Source organism: Artibeus jamaicensis, unplaced genomic scaffold (assembly GCF_021234435.1).
Source record: "Artibeus jamaicensis isolate MK-2021 breed Jamaican fruit bat unplaced genomic scaffold, CSHL_Jam_final contig_786, whole genome shotgun sequence".
Taxonomy (NCBI): Eukaryota; Metazoa; Chordata; class Mammalia; order Chiroptera; family Phyllostomidae; genus Artibeus; species Artibeus jamaicensis.
In genome coordinates this window covers 4389601-4404474 of record NW_026521971.1, presented here as the reverse complement: position 1 = coordinate 4404474, position 14874 = coordinate 4389601, and the positions used below count along the sequence as shown (strand labels likewise).

At 53.5% G+C, this 14874-nt stretch overlaps 1 protein-coding gene across 7 annotated transcripts in view; it reads left to right on the top strand.

Moving 5' to 3' along the window:
- Window positions 1-4425: 4425 nt before the first annotated feature.
- LOC119044166 (core histone macro-H2A.1) overlaps window positions 4426-14874 on the top strand; it is a 74103-nt gene continuing 63654 nt past the window's right edge. For 2 of the 7 annotated variants that reach the window (XM_037138412.2, XM_037138413.2), the window contains exon 1: window positions 4898-5080. The gene's annotated coding sequence lies outside the window, so the exon portion shown is untranslated. Of the gene's footprint in view, window positions 4445-4897; window positions 5081-14874 lie in introns of those variants that run through there. The other 5 variants (XM_037138411.2, XM_037138407.2, XM_037138408.2 and 2 more) reach the window with 4 other exon arrangements.

Below are 14874 nucleotides of genomic sequence, written 5' to 3'. Positions count from 1 at the left end.
AGTTACTATTATTATGACAGTGGTTTAGACCCACAAGCCCGGTGAAGGGACCTCAGTGCCCTCCCGGGGACGCCCCGAGCCGCTGCTCCACAGGCAGCCTAGGTCCTTCAGACCGCATTTTCAGTTCAGCTCTAACTTCGGTGGGGGGGGGCAACGATATTGAAATCCAGGGTGCCTCTAGGACTGCACGTCGTAAAACAGCCCCTCCTTCTTCCTGCAGCACCCTGGGATGGTTTTCCTTGGCTCCTTTGTCATTCCTAGTTAAGGGTAAACAATCACGGGCACTTCTCAGAGGAGGGTATTAACTGCTTAACAAAGGCTGGAGGGCTGGGGAGGTGTGGAAATGAGGAATGAGAAAAGTGTCAGGTGTCAGATGTTGTGGCCACTTGGACATCAAAGAGAAAGAACTTCTGAAGTCATCAAGTCTGGAAGAAAGGCTGCACCTGCTGCGACGGCCAAGCATCTGTCCCATGGAGAAGAGCACATCTGTTGGCTGGTGGGGGCAGAGGGTGGTGGGGAGAGTTTTGCCAGAGGCTTTCGCTCCTGGGATCCTTCACACTCCCTGGCACAGACTCACTCCTCTGGCTTGAGATGCGTCGATCAAAAGCAGCTTAGGAACTAACTGGAGGCCTGCTCCCTGCCCTTCCACAAACAAGGTCTTACTGAACCCAGGGGCAAGGCGACACCCCACCGTTTGACTCTCAGATCCTTAAAGGTCTTGGAAAGACGCAGGGTGGGGCAAAGAGGTGCTGGGAGAATGCGGGACTGCCTACCCTGCCCCTGGCCTTGTCCTGCCCCGACTTCTCTTGCGGGCCATTTGACCACCTCTGTGAAAGCCTTTAGACTTTGATACAGCAGCTCCACTTCTAAGAACGTGTCCTCAACAGACACGTGTCCACAAGTGTCTAACTCTAGGGATATTTACCAGGTCCTTACAATAGAATTGGAAACAGCCTGAAAACAAGCAACTACAACAAGGGACTGGTCAAATAAACGATGGTACAGCCCCAGGGTGTTTGGAACCGAGGTTCCCACACTGGGGTCTGGGGACCGTCTACCAGAACCTTCACGGGTATCCACATGGTCCAACATTTTCACGGTAATGCTAAAACGTTACTTAGCTTTTTTGCTGTCTTGATCTTTGCACCAATGGTGAGAAAACAAAACTGGGCAAAACTGCTGGTGAACTGACACAGATCAGCACCAGTACCAAATTGCCTTAATAATCATTTTATTCTTTACCGCCACAAACTCGCAGAAAAAAAAAATCCCAACAGTTTCACTTCAGAATGTCTTTGATGAAGCAGTAACAAGTGTTAGCTTTATGGAGTCTTGACCCCTCAGGACACATTTGTCAATATTCTCTGTGAGCACGTGGGAAGCGTGCACAGAGTGCTTCCCTTAGGTGACAGACCAGGACGGCTGCCCGGAGGGAAAGCACTTGCTGTCATCGCATGCCGGGCTAAAGGTTCTGCTTTTCTCACAGAACATCGTTTTTACTCGAACCAACAAGGCAACAGTAACACTTTCATGGGCTCCAGACGCTTTTGCTTTGTGGACCCTTCCCCTCTAACAAGATATAAAAATGACATTTTAGCCCTGGCAAGTGGCTCCGTTGGTTGGAGCATTGTTCTGTGCACCGGCAGATTACGGGTTCGATTCCTGGTCAGGGTACATACCTATTGCGGGTGCGGTCCCCTGTTGGGGTGTGTGTGGGAGGCAGCCAATCAGTGCTTCCCAGTCTCTCTCCCCCCCTCCCCCCTCTCTCTGTCTTCCTCTCTCTTTCTAAAATCAATGAAACATATGCTCAGATGAGAATTTTTAAAAAGTGATTTTAGAAAACGTACATTTTATGACTGCGTTGGTATAAAGACATTATTAATTAAATTAAAATGTATTTTTTTAATCTAAAAGAATTAACCTTCATTTCTCCTTCTGATTTGAAAAGAAGTTAAAATGGCGTTGTGAGCCCACAAAGCCGTGTGGGTCTCGGCACCGCCCCTGGTGGAGAAGCAAAGTGGGCCTGACAGACGTACTATGGTTGCTCAGACTCGGGTGTGTGCAGGGCTGAATTCTCCGTGAAGCACAATTTTAATATAGCATGTTAACATAGTTGTCTTTGTATCAATGCAGGGGGTTTTGTTTGTTCATTTTTCACAGAGGAAGAGGCCCATGAAGGCACAAACACTTAAGGCCCAGGGGTGGCAAGGGTAGGGGTTGGGGATGGGAGGAGGGAGCCTTCTGGACAGTGGTGGACACGGGGCCTCTGCGCTGACCAGCTCCAGGGGTCAACATTCCTGGTGAGTTCTATGAGAACTGCTCACTGAGGAGGGGATGAGGGGGTGGGGATGGCACCAAGATCTGCTCTTGGAGGACAGTGATGACTGAGTGGGGACAATTAGACCCACTCTGAACTGGGGAGTGTGGGGAGTTTGGGGGCTGGGTGCAGAGGAGCCGGGCTCCTGGGAGGGCTGTCTTCAGTCCTGACCCGTGAGAGCTCAGGACCTGGAGGAGCCGGGTGTGAACCCAAGTGCCAGCCTGCCCTCTCTCTCTTACGCATGCCTGTGATCTCAGGCGTATTTCTTGGCTTCCTGAAACTGTAGTGTCTTCATCTGTGAAATGAGGATAGAAATGTCTCAGAAATAGCCTGTGCCTGCTGAGGCCGTTGTGAGGGTGCAATGATGGGATGTAGGTGACCTGGCACTTGGTGAGTGTGCAGTAAAATGGAGAGCAAAGTCGGCCTATTGAACATTCCCTACTTCCGAGTCACCAGGGAAATCAACCGCATCAGAAACCAATGCTGGGGTCGGGGTGAGTGAGTTGCTTCTTAAGTCCCTGGCACTGCAGACTGAAAATCATCCTCTGGTTCTAGCCTTGGCCATCACTGAGGACCCGGAGAAGAAGCCTCAGGTCTGTCCACCACCAGGAAACCAGCAGGCTGCAGGCATCTCCTTCTCTCCCTACAGGCCTAGCCTGGAAACAAGCCTAGAATGTTGCTCTCCCTGGGAAGGAGCCTGGCCCCGGCCTGGCCCACAGTAGGTGCTCAGCGAGTGTCAGCCGAATGAATACATAAAGTCTGGCATCCTCCTGACTTGCTGTGCTCCACAGAAACCTCCCCCTGTGGCTGGCCCCTGCAGAACCAAGGGGCCTGCGCAAGGACCCAGGGAAGGACAGAGCAACAAGGCAGGTGGTCGCTGCACCTTCCCTGACATCCCTCTGCAGCTTCCCAGGGCAGTGTGGTGGCGGGGGTCCTCACATGTCCTTAATGCTTTATTTTGGGATACAAAGAATCATCATTTCTCCAGTTTCATCTCCTACAACTCCCCTTTACTCATCCCACTCCAAAAAAATATTACTGACATGTAACAAAGAAGTTTAAGGTGTACAGCATGTTGAGTTGGTACATTTATATATATTGCAATACGATGATCATGTTAGCTTTAGTTAACACCGGTACCATATCACAGAGTTATCATTCGTGTGTGTTTGTGTGTGGTAGGAACACACTCACTATTTATGGAGAATTCAGAGACACGTCTGTCTCAGGATCTTTGCACTTGCTGTTGCTTCTCTTCCCCCAGATATCCACATGGCTTGCTCCCTCGGTGCCTTCAAGTCTTTGTTTAAATGTCACCTTCTCAGGGAGGTCTTCTCTAACATTTGAAACTCCACCCCACTTCACACTCCCTGCCCTCCTTCCCTGCCTTATTTCCCTCCACAGCATGAATACCATCTACCACATCATTTCTTCTGTCGATTGTGTTTCTTTCCCTCCTAGACTGCAGCCTCCAAGAGGGCAGGGCATTTTTGTCTGTTCTGTTCACTGCTTTTATCTTAATTACTCAAATTGGTGCATGGCACAAAATACTACCTCAGTACTTAATTGACACGAAGGAATGCATGAGAGGTGCGCATTGTACACTGCTTTGCAAAGACCAGGGTAAAACACGACGCTGAAGGAAGGAGGTGAGCACCGCTGCTCCAGGAGGAAGCCAGAGGGCTGGGAGGGGCAGCGGCACCTTAAACCGCACTTCGACTCTGAGAGGCGTGCATTGTCATCTAAATTTGGTCCACAGCTAGGTGCTCAGGTGGCTTCCTCCTCCCCACTGCGGCAGGTGGAGAGGAGGGGAGTGGAGGGAGGGCCCTATTTAAGTACCCCCGCGATGGGGCACTAACACCTTGGGGAGAGAAACCCAGTTTAGGGATTCACAGGAGGGCTGTACAGAGGCCCCTCCTCTTTCTGCTTGTCTGCAGTTTTAAAACACGTGTTTGGTGATAACCTCTTTTTACATTAATGAATCCCAACTGGTTCAATGTGAACGTTCGCTCAATCGAAGTAGCTAGCGGCTTCCGTGCGCAAAGCGGGTCCAGACTTCTGGGGTCGCGATGAAGAACCAACCCCAGGGCAGCCGGATGTGCAGCAGTTGGTCGCAGGACAGATAAGGTTTGCTGGGGGCTTTTCCCTAAAGACAGCGGGGGATGTGGGCAGAGGTGGCTCTGAGGTGCGCGGGAGGGGTTGGGGTTGCATTGGTTGGGGAGGCGGAACGTGGTAACAGTCACCGTGCCTCCCTCCCCGGGTCAGTAAAAGGCTCAGTAAGTGCCACTCGAGGCACACAGGCCGGGATGCGCGACGGAGGAGCAGCGCGGCCTGGGCACCTCTGCTCGGCGGGCCTTGCGTCCGGCGCCCTGGCGGGGTGCCCGAGAGCCGAGGGCCGGACGCAGGGCCCCGGGACGGCCTCGGCCAGACCGACCAACGTCCCGGGGGCAGGGCGAGGAGAGCGCCCCGCGCGGCGGCCGGGGCCGGGGTCGAGGCCCGGGCGGCGTGGGCGGGGTGGCCGGACGCGCAGGGACGCGCTGGGACGTGACGAGCGGCGCGCTGTGCATTGTGGGAATCCCGGGCCGCGGCGACTGGTTCCAGTTCACTCGGCGGAGGAGCCGGCGGAGGGGCGAGCGCGGGGCGCGCGGGCGGGAAGCGAGCAGGCGGGCGGGCGGGCCAGCGCGGAGCGCGAAGAGAAAGGCGCGAGCGGCCCAGAGGGCACCGGCCCGACACCTTGCTGCCGCCGCCGCCGCCGAGCCGCCCGTAAGTGCCGCGCGGGCCCCTCTCCGCGCGTCCCGTCCCGGCCGCCGGGGTCCGGCCGCCGCGCTGTTCCGGCCGCTGGTGCCCGCGAGCGGCCCGGCCGGGTGCGCCCGGGGTGCGCTGGCCGGGCTCCGGCCCTGGGCTCGGCGCGGCGCACGCCGGGGCCTCGCGCTCCCCGCTCCTCCCCGGGCCGGGCCGGGGCCGCGTGGGATTCCCTTTGGTTTTGTTCCGAGAGCAAACCCGGAAGCCAACTTCTCGTTAACGCAGCCTCCCGCCTGCGCCCGGGAGCTTTCGTGGGAGGGAGACAGTTGGGACCCCTTTCGCGGCCGCCCTTCCCTCGGCGATCGGAGGCCCCGCGGCAAGGCTGCTGGGCCTGGGCGCCCGGGAGCGGCTGTGCGCGGGGTTGGACTCGGCGAGGCCCCACCCGCCAGCGAGTTGCCAGCCTGGGCACAATAAGTCAGGCCCGAGATCCCGGGGCCGCTCAGTCTGTGGGCGCCTGGCTCAGTCTGCTGGGAGCGCAGGGTGGGGGTGGTAGGGGGACACTCGCGGGACTGGAGCCAGACCAGGCGGGGAAGGGGTTGTCCAGAGGCGGGCGGGGGAGAGGCCAGGGGACCCCCGCTGCTCTCGCTGGGCTCCTGATGGGCCTTTTGTTTGCTTCTTGGTTGGGAGTTTCTTAAAGGTGACTCGGGAAGGCTGCAGGCTCCCTGGGTGGAGAAGGCCTGGAGGAAAAGAGACTCGCTGGGGGTGGGGGTGGGGGTGGGGGGTGGAGTGGCGAGGTGAGTGAGCAGGACGCTGCTGAAAGGGTCACCTGACAACAGGTGTGTGGATGGGGCACCCCACCCTCACTCCTGCAGGGACCACGGATCACTCACTGATCTTATTAGTATATTGCTTGGAAGGTTGTTTTAGATAAGCTGTTAAGGAAAATATTCCTGAGTTTGAAAGTGAGAGGCTTCTGTAGGAACAGCTGAGACAAAACTGAGTTCAATAATTACAATGATCATGAAGTCCGTGTAAGACTTTAATGATTTCATAAACAGCCTATAAGAATAGGCAGTTAGAGGGGCACTCCTGCTAGCTTCTCTTTTCCTTCCACCTTTGTGGTTTGAGGTTTTACCGTTAGGGGGTGGGAGTCGTGCTTTGTTCCAAGCCTCCCTGCTCCAGGGCCCAGGGGGAGTTTCGAACAGCTTTGGATTTGATTCGGAGGTTCCAGTTGTAAATTTGGTGGAGTCCACCCACTGCCAGCCACCTTTGGGGCACTCTGTGCTGTCAGAGGAGTTATTAGCTCTGAAAGGGACACCTCATGCCTGCAAATGGAATTAATGCCCCTTGTACACCACCCACCAAAGTTGGGCGGTGGCATCTCAGTCTTGCACAAGAGGCTGTCTGATATGGATACGTTTGTTAAGCCTTTTTTTTTTTTCTTTAAAAAACCCCCTCAAGACTTTAAATTTTTCCTCAGAAATGTTTTAGGAGGAGCGTGGGTAATCTCTCAGTCTGTTATATTTTACTCTGTTCCCGTAGTAATGGGGATAAAGGTATCAAGGAAGGGGAGGAGTTTAAGTGAAGATTGCTGGAGGCAGGGCCTTGAGAATGGGGAAGGGATAGCCCAGGTTTTGCTAAAGGTCAAGAGTTGCCTAGAACATCACTAGCACAACTGTACGTCACTGGCTCAGTCTGTAGGGAATGGGCCAGGCACGTGCATCTCTGGTCCTGGAGATGCAGGACTCAGGGAGAGCCCTCACTTCTTCCCCGGAGAGAGAGGCTTGGAATTTTGGAATACATCTATTCTGACACCTGCCTCTACTACTTGTAGAGCTAATGCTGCCCAAGTCATTTACAGAATGAACACACTGAACACCCTAAGCTGACAAAACCTGGGAATCTGTGGCATTTGTCACAGTTGTAGCAGTCCAAGGTTCTTGGATTGTGCCTTTGGATTTGCGTTGGGTTTTTCAGAGTTCTGTTCTTGGCACATGGGCTGGGAAGGGGAAGGGGTAAGTGGGGCGTGTACTGGTCCTGTGGGTTCTCCCCACTTTCTGCAGCTTTAGAAGTATATTAGGCCCCACCTCAGCTCTTCTGAGTGAGTCCAAGAGGGTCAGCTCTTCATACCAGACTTGTATGGGTTGCTGGCTTGGATCGAGCCTGCCAAGACCAGTGTCTTCCAATAAGTACTTGTTGAGAATTAACTCTGGGTCAGGCACTGGGGACAGTACCATGATCAAGAAATGCCCAGTCCTTTTCCTCAGGAAGCTGACATACTGAAAAGACAGGCAAGTGGTCATTGAGAGGCCAGTGCAGGAGGCCGCAGTTGCTCCCCCAGTGGGCCCAGGATGGCAACCTAACCAGGAGCAAGCCCTTACCAGGCACAGAAGGGCCAAGCAGGAACTGGCTGGGCAAAGCAGGGCAGGCCAGGATAAGTGTTTGAAGCCTGAGGAACCACATGTGCAGAGTCCTCGAACAGTGAGAAAAGAGGTCATGTGGGGGAGCTGCCAGAGGCTCTGGGTGGCTGGGTCCAAGGGGAGAATCAGGCGACGAGAGGGGGCCAGGAGGGCCAGATCAGAGAGGATCCTGGTCAGAGACGCTGAGGGGTTTGGACTTCATCCTGACAGCAGAGAGGCTCGGCCAGTTCTTTGTTCTCACCGGGAGCACTTCCCCTGTTCCACCAACAGTGAATGGCTTCTAGATGCCAAGTCTGGCCAGGGTCCTGCCCTACTGAAAGTCACAGTTTAACGTGATCTTTGATGGTCTTCCATTGGAGTGGTCATCTTAGTTTGGCCCAGCCTTTGAAAGGGACAGCGGGTGTGAAGGAAAGTTTCCTGGTGAGGTTAGCTGACGGTGCCTTCCTCCTGAGATACAGGGTGGGGCAAAAGTAGGTTTGCAGTGGTGAGTATGCAAGACAGTTTATTCTTGTGTTATTATTTATTTTTTATTTTTGTGTTATTATATTATTTTATTTTTATTTATTATTTACTTTCCACACAACTATAGACCCACTTTGCCCCACCCTGCGTAGTGGTGGCTCCTTTGGTGCAGCTGGGGAAGCTAACCACAGGGGGCGTTTGCAGAGGTGAGATCTTGATCCCAGACTAGCGTCTTGCAAGCTGTTTCCTGCTTGTGGTGAATAGCACTGGTATTTGGGTTTTGTTTTTTCCCGCCACTAAAAATCTAACACGTGAGGGAGATACATCTGCTAGAACAAAGTGTGTGGTTTAGAATTTATTTACTATCTCAATTTATCCTTCACTCCCTGTTTTCAGTCCCTCGGTTCCCCCAGGGCAGACTGTAACTTCTTTAATCATCCAGCTCACTGTATGATGTAGTGTTTTATGAATGGAGAGAGATTTTTTTCTGATTGGCTAGAGTACCAGAGCAGTTCTCTGTTCTGAACCAATCAGAGTGTAGCTTGAGAACCCCTGCTCTGTGAGTGATAGTTGTGTAGTTTATCCACATGCCTCTGGGGACATGACAGCAGAGACACCGTTAATCATTTGGTGTGATGGGAGTAAACGGAAGAGAATGCTGTAAATAGAATTAATGCCCTTCACTTAAGAATTAAGTGTCTCAGGTTGGCCTTTGTGATTGGAGTTGATGGGAAGGTGACAAATGCCTGTGGACATGTGGGCATTTATCCAGCTACAGGAAAAGGGTGGGGGGAATCCTCCCTCAGCCACCATGACTCGAGCCCCGAGAGCTCCACTGCCTTCCTCCTCGGGTGCTGGGAATAGGGATGTCTGTCCAGCAGCCCCCAGCAGTTCTCGTCGATGCTTGTTCTGGATCAATATGCAGGCATTCATTGCTTAGGTAATAAAAGACTTCACGATTGACCATTCCAGTGGGTTTGTGAGTGCCCTGTTTATTTAAGAGGTGTTTTTTTGTGTGTGTATGCTGCACCTTAGCAGAGACTTGTCTCTTACAGGTGTGAGGGAGGTAAGTATTTTCCTCTGCTCTGTGTTACTGAGCCTGTCTAGTGGCAAGGGGAGAGGTCACTGGAGCCATAGAGTTGTCAGGGGGCCGGAAAGCCTCTGCCAGGCTCACACCTCAGGGAGCAGAACAATTGCAACATTCCCTTTTGGGAATCCCCAAACTGGCTCCCCGAGGTCCCTGAATTTTGAGGGTCTGGGCTGCCACAGGGATTAGCCAGGTACATGTACCTGACTGGTCCCAGACAAGGTCTCCAGCTGCTGTCCCACTTCCACATCTCAGAGTCCCGTGGCCTTTGGAAATGCTCCCCTCATCTTTGTTAAGAGTAGCCTACCCACAGTAAATGTCAACTAATCAGTCTCCGTCCTGCCTGCATTTGAGAGCCTCCCAGGTCATAGACAGAATGTGGTGGTGAGCAGAGCGGACTGGACCATCTCCTCAAGACTGACAAGGAATATGAGACTCAAGCCAAAAAAATAGTTACACCCATGGGGTATTTCAACAACAGCAACAAAACAACAAAGACGAGGAAATAGACAGCGATGATACAGGGTAACAAGTGTTAAGAGTGGAGTAGTTGGTGTTAGAATGTTTCTATAAATTGGGTCTAGAGGGGCAATTAGGTTGGAAGGAAGGCCTGAAATCTGCACTTGCAGAGCACTTTACAATAAAAAGATGGAGGAAAGCAGTTGGACACTTTAGAGAATGGTGGTAGGCCTAGGGAACATCATAAGGGATTTTTAGCCGGACTCAGGGGCCACAGTAGGAATGTCCAATGAGGAAACGGAGCAGTTCAGCCTGGTGGATTGCTGGGTGCAGGGCATGGAGCCCTGGTTGCTAGAAATAGGGAGAGAGGGGCTGGAGGGCCTCAGAGCCTTGGTGCAAGGCTGCAGCTGGGCGTGGGCTGCCCCAAACTCGACCGTGACTAGGGGCCACACAGCAGGAATGCAGTGGAAAGAGCTCCTTCTTAGGTCTGCGTCGGCAGAGGTGCTGGGACCACTAGGTAGAATTGTTCCAGGCTGGAGGCTGGTGAGGGTATTCCATATTGAACTATAGTGTGTGCCAAAGACTGGAGGTAGGATCAAAGGTGGTTTGCCGTGCAATGAGGAGCCTGTAGGGTGCCCTGTTGGGGAGGAGTGGTGTCGTAGGTAAGTAGATGGTCCTTGGCCCTCCTCACCTGTGTGGCCCCTCCTAGTAATAGGGGGCTGACAGTTTTCATGTCCATCTTATTCATGGGCTCCTCGCTGCCAGGCTTCTAATGAGTTAGCCCTGAGCTATGAGGATAGATGATGTTGTCCCAGTCACGTCTCATTTGTTGAGGGCCTGTGGTCTGAGTCTCGCATCTCACTCAAGCCTGGCTCATCTCTGGAGCCTCTTCCCAGAAGAGTCTCTGGGAAATCTTTGGGTTTCTGCTCACAAGGTTCCTGTCTGTCTGACTGATTCATATAGTTGGAGGAGTCGCAAAGGTGAAGACACAGCGATCCCTTCAGCACCAACCACAGAATCTTCATTTGCTGGCCTGGTAACAGTCAAAAAGGCAGCCAGGCTAATGTATGTGAACGTAATGTGATGAACGATGGCCAGGTTGCCTGAATACCTATCACCTTCTTCAAGGCTTGGGGGGCCGTCTGCAGGGGTGAGGGCTTCTGGTTCACTGAGCGGAGTCTGCTTTGGGCCATGATTCCAGGAAGGAAGGACACAGCTTTGTCTGCCCGACAAGAGAGCATTGCTGTTTCTCTTGTGAGCAATGTCTGTGCCCCGAAGAGAAGTCAGGTGCACCAGGAGCCACTTCTTCCATGATGCAGAGCTGTCTCTTTCTCAGCAGAGGCTGGGTGCAGGGCATGGGTCAGACAGGGCCTAGCAGGCTTCGGCGGATCGTCCAGACTTGGCTTCAGGGTCATCTTTTGAGTTGGTTTGTCATGCGACAGGGGTTGGCTGTTTCCTCTTTTCTTCTGAGCAAATAGGTAGGGGAAATTTCTCAACTTCTCTTGTAGTTAGCTGTGGCCGCATGACCAAGTTCTAGTTGATGGATGGTGGTCAGAAGTGGTACGCTCACCTCTGGATCTGGGCCCTGGAAACCTCCATGTGTTTTCTTCCATGGTAAGCTCCGGAATCGTGCATAGGAGGATGGGAGTCTGGGCCCGGCAGTCATCCCGTGGAGAAGCACTGGCCAGTCATGGAAACCCGTTTTGGACTTTAATGAGTGAGGAATAAGGTGTAGGGGCTTATTTATTATAGCAGCTAGTGCTGCCCTCATGAATACAAACATCCAATGCCAGTTCTTCAAGAAGGCAGCCTTTCTTCATCGTAGGCATTTTGTCGTCATTTTTATTAACCTTACCGAGCACTCCCTGCCTAGGTGAGTGTCAGGCCCTTATACCATACTTTCATTCAATTCTCTTATATTCCTATATGCATGCTCTTATTCAACTCTCGGAGGTCTATTCTATCATCGTATTCACTTGACTGATGAGAAATTGGGCTCAGAGGTGTTACATCACGTGTCCAAGGACACATGGGCTGTAAGCGGCAGAGCCATGACTTGGATCAGGTCAGTCTGGCTTTGGAATTTGAGTTATTAACACAGTGCTCTACAGCCACTCTGTCACAGCCACTCTCCCCAGTTGTAGCCTGGCCACAGCTGCCCGTAGCTCTCCATGGCCATCTGAAGAGCAGGATGGGCCTGCACATCTGTGGGTTTATCTGGAGGCTGCAAACTACACGGTGATTGTCCCAATAATGTTTCTAAAATCCCATCACCGGATGTCAAGAGGCTGCATGGCTTAGTCAGAATTCTCATAGCTGTGGCTGCAGCTTGGGGATCTACAGTTAGAACTGCAGAAAGAACATGGGGAGAGGTGAGCAACAGAATCTCTGCAGGGAGGGATAGCCCCCTTGGGGAAGGGATGAGGACTTAGGGCTGCTTTCTCAGAGAGGAGCCAGACTCACGGGCAGACAGGAAGACGTTCTTCGTTCAGCAGGGTGACACTTGAAGGCCCGTGATGTTTCAGATCTTTCCTGGGACCCAGGGAGCCAGAGGCGAGTCAACAACTGCCTGGCCTCAAGTCGCTTGCAGTTCAGTCAAGTTGGGGAGGGAGGCCCCCAGATACGTGCCAGGGTATGTGCTGTGGGAACATGGTGCAGAAGCAGTTCCGGTCCCTGGTCGAGTTCGAGGAGAGGGCTTGTGAGCACAGTTCAGGTTGGCAGGAGGGCAAGGGTGTGACAGACAGGAGCAACAGCGTATATAAAGGCGTTCTGGCCCTGGCTGGTGTGGCTCTGGATTGAGTGCCGGGCTGTGAACCCAAAGGTCGCCGGTTGGATTCCATGTCAGGGTACATGCCTTGGTTGCTGGCCAGGTCCCGTTGGGGACAGGGGCAGCCAGTTGCTATTTCTCTCACACATTGATGTTTCTCCCTCTCTTCTTCTCTCTCTGAAACTGGACACAGCATCACAGGCTGGTGATAGGAAACAGGGCTGCGGAAGTAGTTGAAGGGTGCTGTTTGTGGCCGGTTCGGGGTGATGAGGCACTAGCAAAGCAGGCACAGGCTCTCTCCAGGGGAAGAGACTGGTGCTGGGGAAGGAGGTAAGAAGTAGAGCTGAACCAGAGTGCAGGTGGTGTGGAGAGCAGGGAAGAGGCTGGAGAAGTTGCAGAGGCAGGTTCAGCAGAGCTTGGCTAATGATTGAGCGCTGCGGCAGAGGAGTAGGGGCCGGGCTGACTCTTGGTAGCTCCATGCATGATGTTGCCACTGATGGGGCTGAGAAGCCCAGAGGAGTTCAAGGCGCCCATGGGACTTCCCAGTGGGCCCTTGCCTCAGGTAATCAAGACAGAGCCCTGGGGCTCAGCAGCAAGATACGCACTGGGCTGGAGACCCGGGCGTCACCAGCATGTGGAGGATGTAAGTAAGGACTCCTGGCTAGAGTCAGAGGGGAGCACTAGGAGCATCACTTTTAGGGAGTAAGTGTGTTTAGGACCCATCAGGTTCCTGAGTGCCGATGGCTCCTCTCAGGGGCAGGACACTGTCCGATTTCCACAGGGGTAACCCCGCACATACGCAGACAGAGCCGGAGTCTGTGCTCCAGTAAGAACGAGGCCAGGCTGCATTAATCACCACTGACCACAGGCTTCTGCTGAAACAGGGGAATTTTGTTCAGATCTGAAAAGCTCTCCGTCCAAAGCATAGGGTCAGTCTGCGAAACACGTCTGGGGTAATGCAAAAGACCCAGGAAACCCTGTGGCTGCTTCCCCTGCAAACACGTATGCATACATGTGTTCACGTGCTGCTTCCTGCACAGAGTGAGCACAAGCTTCTGTTTGCAGGGAAAGTTTTAAAATGAAGCCAACCAGTTGTTTTAGGAAAATTTAGACCCATCCGGGTCTCTTGAGCACCCAGTGACGAGTTAAGACTTGGTGCCCCTCAGCAGGGTGAAATACAGGGTTAGATATGGGGTTCTCCTCCCAGGGGCTGCTTAGCTCCCTCCATCACCTGCAAGGGCCAGGGCTCGAGCCCTTTAATTCCGTTGGGCCTGGCAGCACGGCTACCCCACACAGAGCCCAGCATGCTGCTCTCTGCTGTTTTGGCCCTTTCTGCCTGGCAGCCAGTTTGAGATGATCTAGGGGTTGGTGACACTGGTGTTAGGAATGTCTCCAGTATAGGGTCAGTCATCAGAGTAAGAAGGAATTAAAAATTAGTGGCCTCCATGGTCAGAGGCGTGGGCTGTCGGAGCTGGAGGAGTCCACACACCACAGAGCCTAACCTCAGTCTAGCAGTAAATGGGACACCTGCCCACTTGGTTCAGTGGTCAGGGCATAATCGGCCTTCCCCCATCACCACTTAAGTGAGCCTAGGACTCCCCGTCTCCCTTCCCCACCCACTCTGCGAGAACGGGGACCACGCTGCCCTGCGCACTGCTGCCTCCGTGCCCCAGCACGGTTCCCGAAGTGAATGCATGGCAGCCGGAATGCTTTCAGCAAACGTTCGAGACCTTACTGTGTGGTGCTACACCAGGCGCATGGCCAGGGGAAGATGAGAGAGCTTGCGGTCTCATGCGAGGAACGGGTGGGGGGCTCGTGCCCCTCAGGCTGTGTGTGAAGCACATGGGAGCCCAGAGGACGGAGTGTCTGGATCGAACACCCAGGGGCGGGTTGGCAGCGGGCAGAAAGCAAGCACGAGGGATGGAGGAGGTCCCAGTCGAAGCACAGCCACCACCACGAAGGACATTGGGGGGCCACGTGCGACCACAAGGAGGACGAGCTGAAGCTGGATGGGCCTGCTAGGCCTAGATTTCTAGGGCTCTGCATGACAGGCCAAGGGCCCTGGTTTTATCTCGGGTGTGGTGGCAGCCAGGGAGCACTTTAAGGCCACGGCGTGTTCAGATTTGTGTGTATACAGGTAACCCTGCTGGTGGAGGGCGGGTGGAGTGGAGGAGAGGGGGGCGAGGTGGGAGGCCTTTTCAGGAGACATTTTCAGTCATTTAGTTTAGATAGTGATGAGCGGTCAGTCACAGCTGGGGTGGAGAGGAGAGGACCCCTCAGAGGGGTTGAACAGGGGCATCATCTGGACTGAGTGGCATTTTGGATGGGGGTCGGGAGGAGGAGCAGGGAAGGAAAAACGCTTCTGTGAGGGCGGGCCTGTCCAGCAGACTGGAAGTGTCCCGAGGGCCTCTCGTTCCAACCTGGTTACTCATTGGGCTCCTGTGAGCCATTCCTGCCTCTCTCAGATAAAGGATCTGATGCTGCTTTTGTCAAAGAACTTAGGTATCTGGCTGTAAAACTTCATTCTAAGGGCAGGTGACACAGTTTTCTTTTATGTAGACTTCAGCAAATTTACTAGCTCTGGTCTCAGTGTATGAAAATGCAATTATTAAATAAGTGT